The following is a 6,568-nucleotide window of genomic DNA, read 5'->3' as shown; positions in this document are numbered from 1 at the left end:
GAGATTAAAACCTTAGATGAAAATCCCATTCACACAAAACAATACCGTTATCCTCCTATACATCAAGAAGAAATTAAAACGCAAATAAAAGAAATGTTAGCTAAGGGTATAATAAGAGAATCGGATTCTCCTTATAATTCGCCACTTTGGGTAGTACCAAAAAAACAAGATGCCTCAGGTAAAAATAAATGGCGATTAGTAATTGATTTTAGAAAGCTTAATGAAAAAACTATTCAAGATGCTTATCCACTTCCAAATATAGATGAAATTCTTGACCACCTGGGTAACGCGCGTTATTTCTCAGCTTTTGACTTAGCATCGGGATTCCATCAAATAGGTATGAATCCCAAAGACATACCAAAAACAGCTTTCTCCACTCCAAATGGCCATTATGAATACACTCGCATGCCTTTTGGTCTAAAAAATGCATCTCCAACCTTTCAAAGAATGATGAATAAGGGACTAAAGGGACTGATAGGAAACAATTGCTTTGTTTATATTGACGATATAATAGTTTACGGGAAAACTATTGAAGAACATAATAAAAACTTGAGGTTATTATTTGAAAGACTCAGGCAAGTAGGGTTAAAACTTCAACCGGACAAATGTGAATACCTGGGACCCGAACTTGAATATTTGAGACATGTGATCTCAGAACGAGGTATACAACCTAATCCGAATCGTATAGAAAAAGTAAAAAATTATCCAGTCCCACGGGATTCTAAAGGAATCAAACCATTTCTAGGATCAGTCGGGTATTATCGAAAGTTTATTAAGGACTTCTCTAAAATAGCAAAACCATTAACACGGCTCCTTCAAAAGACTTCAACTTTCGAATGGAAAAATGAACAGCAGAATTCGTTCGATTCTTTAAAAACTAAACTAATAACTCAACCTGTATTATCATATCCGGATTGGAACAAATCTTTCATATTAACCACAGATGCATCCAATGAGGCGATAGGCGCTATTCTGTCTCAAGGGACAATAGGCAAGGACAAGCCACTGGCTTTTGCCTCTAGAACTTTAAATAAAGCCGAAACACGATACAGCACGACTGAAAAAGAATTATTAGCTATTGTATGGGCAACCAAACATTTCAGACAATACTTATACGGAAAAGAATTCAAAATTGTAACTGATCATAAACCTTTAATTTGGCTGATGAACGTTGTTACATCCCGAAAATTCTCCTCTTCTTTATTATAAATATACGATTCACATATTATCTTTATCCTATCTCTAGTTTAGTATTACGTCTTAGTTTGTTCCTATTTTTTATTTCGAAACTATATTCCAACCGTCCCTTTTTACGAGAGGGTCTGTTTACTTCTCGACAAACAGACAGCTTACGCTCGCATACCCTTATGCGTCACATAGATAAAAGAATAGCTATTCTACAATCTTTTTCTTTTGAGAGCCTTTATTTAAGAAATAGTTAAACAATAGCATATATGTCTAATAATTAAGTAGTATGTTAAAAATTAAGACCTTCCCGAACGCGAGGATGAATATCTTTTATTTTTCCTTTTCACATTTTCTCTTATTTTTAATGAAATTAAAAACTATCAAAAAATTATGATAAATAAAGTTATAATGTATATTTTAAACCAATTTAAAATTTAGAATATGTTGTCACACTTCGCCTCGCGTAGGGATATTAGTTAAGAAAGATCGAACTTTTATAAATTATTAAAACTAGACTCGTAGTGTCGGGAGTGGGGCTTACGCGGAGCCCTGCTGCCTTATCTTAAGGAAACGAGCGCGAGCATAGGTTCTACCAAATTTTGAGGAGTACTGATTGGTCCTGAAAGGACACTCCCATACTCATTTTCTAGTATAAAAGGAGCTGCCAAAAGCAGAAACAGCGGAGAAAAAGGTAGAAAACTATTTTAGAAGTAAGTAAACCTATCCTTGCGCTCCTATTCTAAGTTCACTCTTGTATTCTCTCATTATTTTATTTTTTTTTATTAAAAGCTGAAAATACTAAACCAACTCGCCAGAAGCCTAAATCTCTATTCTGTTACATTCAATTATATTCAATTACACTCAGTTATAAGTATCCGAGGAGTCGTTAGGACTGTCGCTGCCAATAGCGTGGCCCCGGTCTGATATCGTTTCTTCGGAGAAATTATAAGTACTCAGGGAGCTGTTAGGACTGTCGCTGCCAATAGCGTGGCCCCCGTCTGATATCGCTTCTTCTGAGAAATTAACCATATAGCGTGGCCCCCGTCTGATATCGCTTCTTCTGAGAAATTATAAGTATCTCATATTCAGAGGGCTGTTAGGATTGTCGCTGCCAATAGCGTGGCCCCCGTCCTGCGGTACTCCTTCGAAATTTTCAAACATTTATTCTTTTACAACACCTCCATGCCTAGTAAAGGCGGACGTAGACAACAAGAAAAGAGATTGAGGTTTCGAATCAAATCAGCTCTTAATTCGAACCAAGATCCTTTCCCCCACTTCCAGAAATTAGCGCAACTCTTAAACAAAAACAAACCGGTAGATTCACCTCGCGAGAACGTATATTCGCTCCAACCGTTGGAGATCGATTTGTCGTTTCCTAGTTATAAAGATATCAAAAAGGGCGATCCTCGCAGACTCGCCTATAAACTGCGAAATCTTTTCGGCACCGGAATCGAGATCTTCCTTCCAAATAACCATCCGACGCTTCCTACCGAACATCATTAACCGTACGGCTTGATCCCCGGGTAAATTGCTTTAATGCATTGACCTAAAAAACGGAGAAAACCTTCGACTGCGACGTAACACGGCTACAGTCGAGGGAAAAAGATATATTTTAAAATGCAAACTAAATTCTCTTACTTGTACCTTCTCCTCATTTCTCTCATCTTGATCTTGAAAGGTGTACATTGTTGATTGTACATCGGATATTAGCAAAGCGGTTAAACCATTCGGTAGTCTGATTACTCTGAAATTGAAAAACAAAATGATGGGCAAGTTTAAAATGGCAAATCAGCTAGGCATGCTTATCGAGCGATTAAATATGATTGGTTGGATCTATAACAACCAATTATGTTCATTTGGGCTGCGATCCACTTGACGCTACAAACGTTTCGAAGTGTTTGAGTGACCAATCAGAACAAAGACTTTTATGAATTGACTAATCAAAGAATGCTTCGAAGCGTTTGTAGCGTCAAGTGGACCGCAGCCTTGGTCAACAAGCAGGCTAACTGCTTTGTCAACTTGAACGTGCCCAATGGCTGCGTTCAGCACACGAAGTAAGAGAGAAGGAGAACTAGATAGCGCGCAAGTCGAAAAAGTGTTCCTGATGGGAGGGAATCCGCTGAAAGGAATGGATTCTTATAATTAGACGTCATTTGCAATTAACCTTACCCGAGCAGTCCGGTCTTACCTCGGTCTTGCTTGATCCTGTTTACAAGTTACAATGGTCACGTTCAGCAGACTCAACTGTTGCGGAGCGGATCAGCGAGCTCTCGCTGCTATTGGATGATTTAAAAGAATACACCAATAGCAGCGAGCACTCACGGATCCGCTCCACAACAGTTAAATCTGCTGAATGCGACCAATTAGTGCTCAGTTTATTTCAGTCCTTTGTTTATTTTACATTTAGCATCTTGTTTAACATTAATATTTATATCATAAAATATGGCATGTTGGATTCGTGGATGTACCACCAGGGATACGTTCCAAAATCTTACCTTGGTTACCATAGTCTGTTCCAAAACCACCCTGATAGCAAAGCCTACGGAAACAGATTTCGAGCAGAGCCTGCTACCAATTTCTAATTGCAAAAAGGCAACAAAGTGTACCCAGAGTTTGTATTATCTGACATTGTCAGCAAATTGCTGTCAGAAATATGAGATAAATGTCTAAGAGAACCCGTCCAACGCAGTATTTCGCGGTTGTGACATATTTCCTAACCTGAATAGTCGTCAACTTTAACGCTTAATATCTCGGTTTGCGAGACAGAGTGACACTTTTTTCTGCTAGATTCTTTTGTTTCATGCAAAAACACATCGATTCAGTATATTTTTATGTCATTTTGATGAGGTGGACGGGTTCTCTTAGACATTTACCAAATATGACAAAGCTTGCAAGACATGCTTTGCCAGCAGATTGGTAGCAGAAACCGAACAAAGTCCTACATAACCTGACGGCAGATTGAAAGCAGTTTGAGAGCAGAACCTGATTCGAACAAATTCTGATCGATTTCTGTCACCAATCTGCTGGCATAATCTGTCAACAGGCATTGTCGACAAATCCATAGCCAAATGCGGACAAAGATGGCTATGGTTTTGTAGTCAAAATCTGATCGAGTTTGCTGCAAATTTGACCCCAAATTGTTAACATTCTGCTATCAGTAGCGGGATTTTCTAAACGTGTTATCGATGATTGTCACTGTCGTTAACTAGCAACAGCCAATGGCAAGACAATCCTGAAAGAAAGCGCGATTCTCATTGGCTGTCGCTAGTTAACGATAGCGACAATTATCGATAAAATGATTAGAGAATCTCGCAACAGGGTACTACCATAGTATAAATACATACCTTTGACTATATAAACATAGATCGCTAGTTGCCCCACCATCCCTCTCGCCAATAAGGTTATGTATCCAACATGAAGTTGGGTTAAGCCCCTCCCCGTGTGGCAAATTACGGAAACTTTAAAAAATGTAAGAATTGAGTGGTTGTTAATAAATATTATATCAAAATATAAAGAACAATTAATGTATATAATTTTTCTTGTCATTTTTTTTTTGAAATATTGTCGTTTTAAACATTTACTATGTCTTACAAATATATTGTGTTGTATTTTGCTGGTTTTTGGCTTAGAACATATACTACTGGAAGAGGAATAGGGCGCTGAACAACATCTGGGGGGTGAAGTCAACATCTATGCAAGAGAGAAAGGTAGAAGTCCTAATATTCACAATGCGCATGCGCAGCACCATATGTGTGAATTGTACATACAGTTGGTTTAGTGTTTCTTACACATTCGTACATTACACAGATGTGTAAAGCCGGAATCAGACTACGCATTGAATATTGAGATTGAAGATTGAAAGATTGAAATTTGACCAATCAAAACAATAGGAGCTAAAATTTGTTTGTCCTCACTTGTCAAATTTTAATCTTCAATCTCAATCTTCAATGTGTAATCTGATTCCGGCCTAAGACGACGTTGCTGCGTGATGCGTATGCGCATTACGAACATTCTCTAATGCTTGGGTGCGTTCAGAATGAAAATTTTTCATCCGGACAAGGGTGTCCATGGGTAATGTGACGTCACACACTTGGACGTTTTCATTCTGAACGAATAGTACATTTTACTGCTTAAGGTGTATATACCAATACAGGTAGAGTAGTGTGAGTGGCGTAGTGTGAGTTACACAAATTTATTATAATAATATACTTAATAATGGCATTATTTAATTGCTCAGATTATCAACTAGTTGTAAACATTGATAATACTATAATTTACGATGAGAAAGGAAACGTATTACTTCAAAATAAAAAAGGTATGTTTTATATTGTAGGTTAGTTTTTTATTTATACTTTTATAATGATATAATTTTCAATTACAGATCAATCAGTGATGTTTGTTGATTATTCCATAGCTGCTAAAGCTTTTGACTGTTTAAAAGTTATAGAAGATGTAGAGGAAACATTCGCATCCCAAAATTCAATGAGTAGTTTGTCATGTTCAATTTCATCAATGTCTGAAAAAGGAAACCGCAATCCTTGGGCAAAGAACGAAATCTTGAAATTTTTATCGCTTTACAAAACTCAATCATTTGTTCAAAAGTACTACTATCAAAAACGAAAAAGTATGGTCTATGATAAGTGGAAACTTAAAAAGTCACACTACTGAACAGTGCAAAAATAAAGTCAAGTAAAACAGAAATATGTTGAGAAAAAAGATAATATGAGCACAAAAGCAAGTGGTGCTGCAAATATAAAATTTGACTACTTTGAAGAAATGGACCAAATATTTAAAGACGATGCAAACATAGTACCTGTCAGTATCGCCTCTTCTTCTAGAGGTGAACACAATTTAGAAAATATTAAGGAAATTGTCGAATCAAATGAAGAGTCTAATTCAACAGATGACAATATCTTAACTGTAAAAGATAATTTATCTAAATCTAAGAAGACCCTAAAAAGAAAAAGGCTTCGAACAGAACAAAAATTTGATATTTTTGAGAAAAATTTGTAACAAAGAGAAGAATTAAAAAATCAAAAACACAAAGAATCGATGGAAAGACAAGATAAAGCCTTAAAATTACTGGAGAAGATGACAGATTGCTTTGCTAACATTGCAAATAAAAAATAATGTAGGTACACAATCATATACAGGGTGTCTCAAAAAAAAACGGATCGAAACACAATGGGAACGTACATTGGATCAAGGGGAACAAAATAGTTTTGTACCATTTTGCAGTTGACGCAATATTTAACGAGATATTAACGTTTAAAGATAGGCGAATACAAGCGTCCGACCAGCCTACTGCTCATGTACTGCTGCCGGCAGGACGGCCTACCATCCCCACCGATCGCATGACGCGCCGGCCGGGCGGCGCGGG

This window comes from Mycetomoellerius zeteki, unplaced genomic scaffold (assembly GCF_001594055.1).
Source record: "Mycetomoellerius zeteki isolate Tzet28-1 unplaced genomic scaffold, Tzet1.0 scaffold247, whole genome shotgun sequence".
Lineage (NCBI taxonomy): Eukaryota > Metazoa > Arthropoda > Insecta > Hymenoptera > Formicidae > Mycetomoellerius > Mycetomoellerius zeteki.
This window is presented reverse-complemented; position numbering follows the sequence as displayed.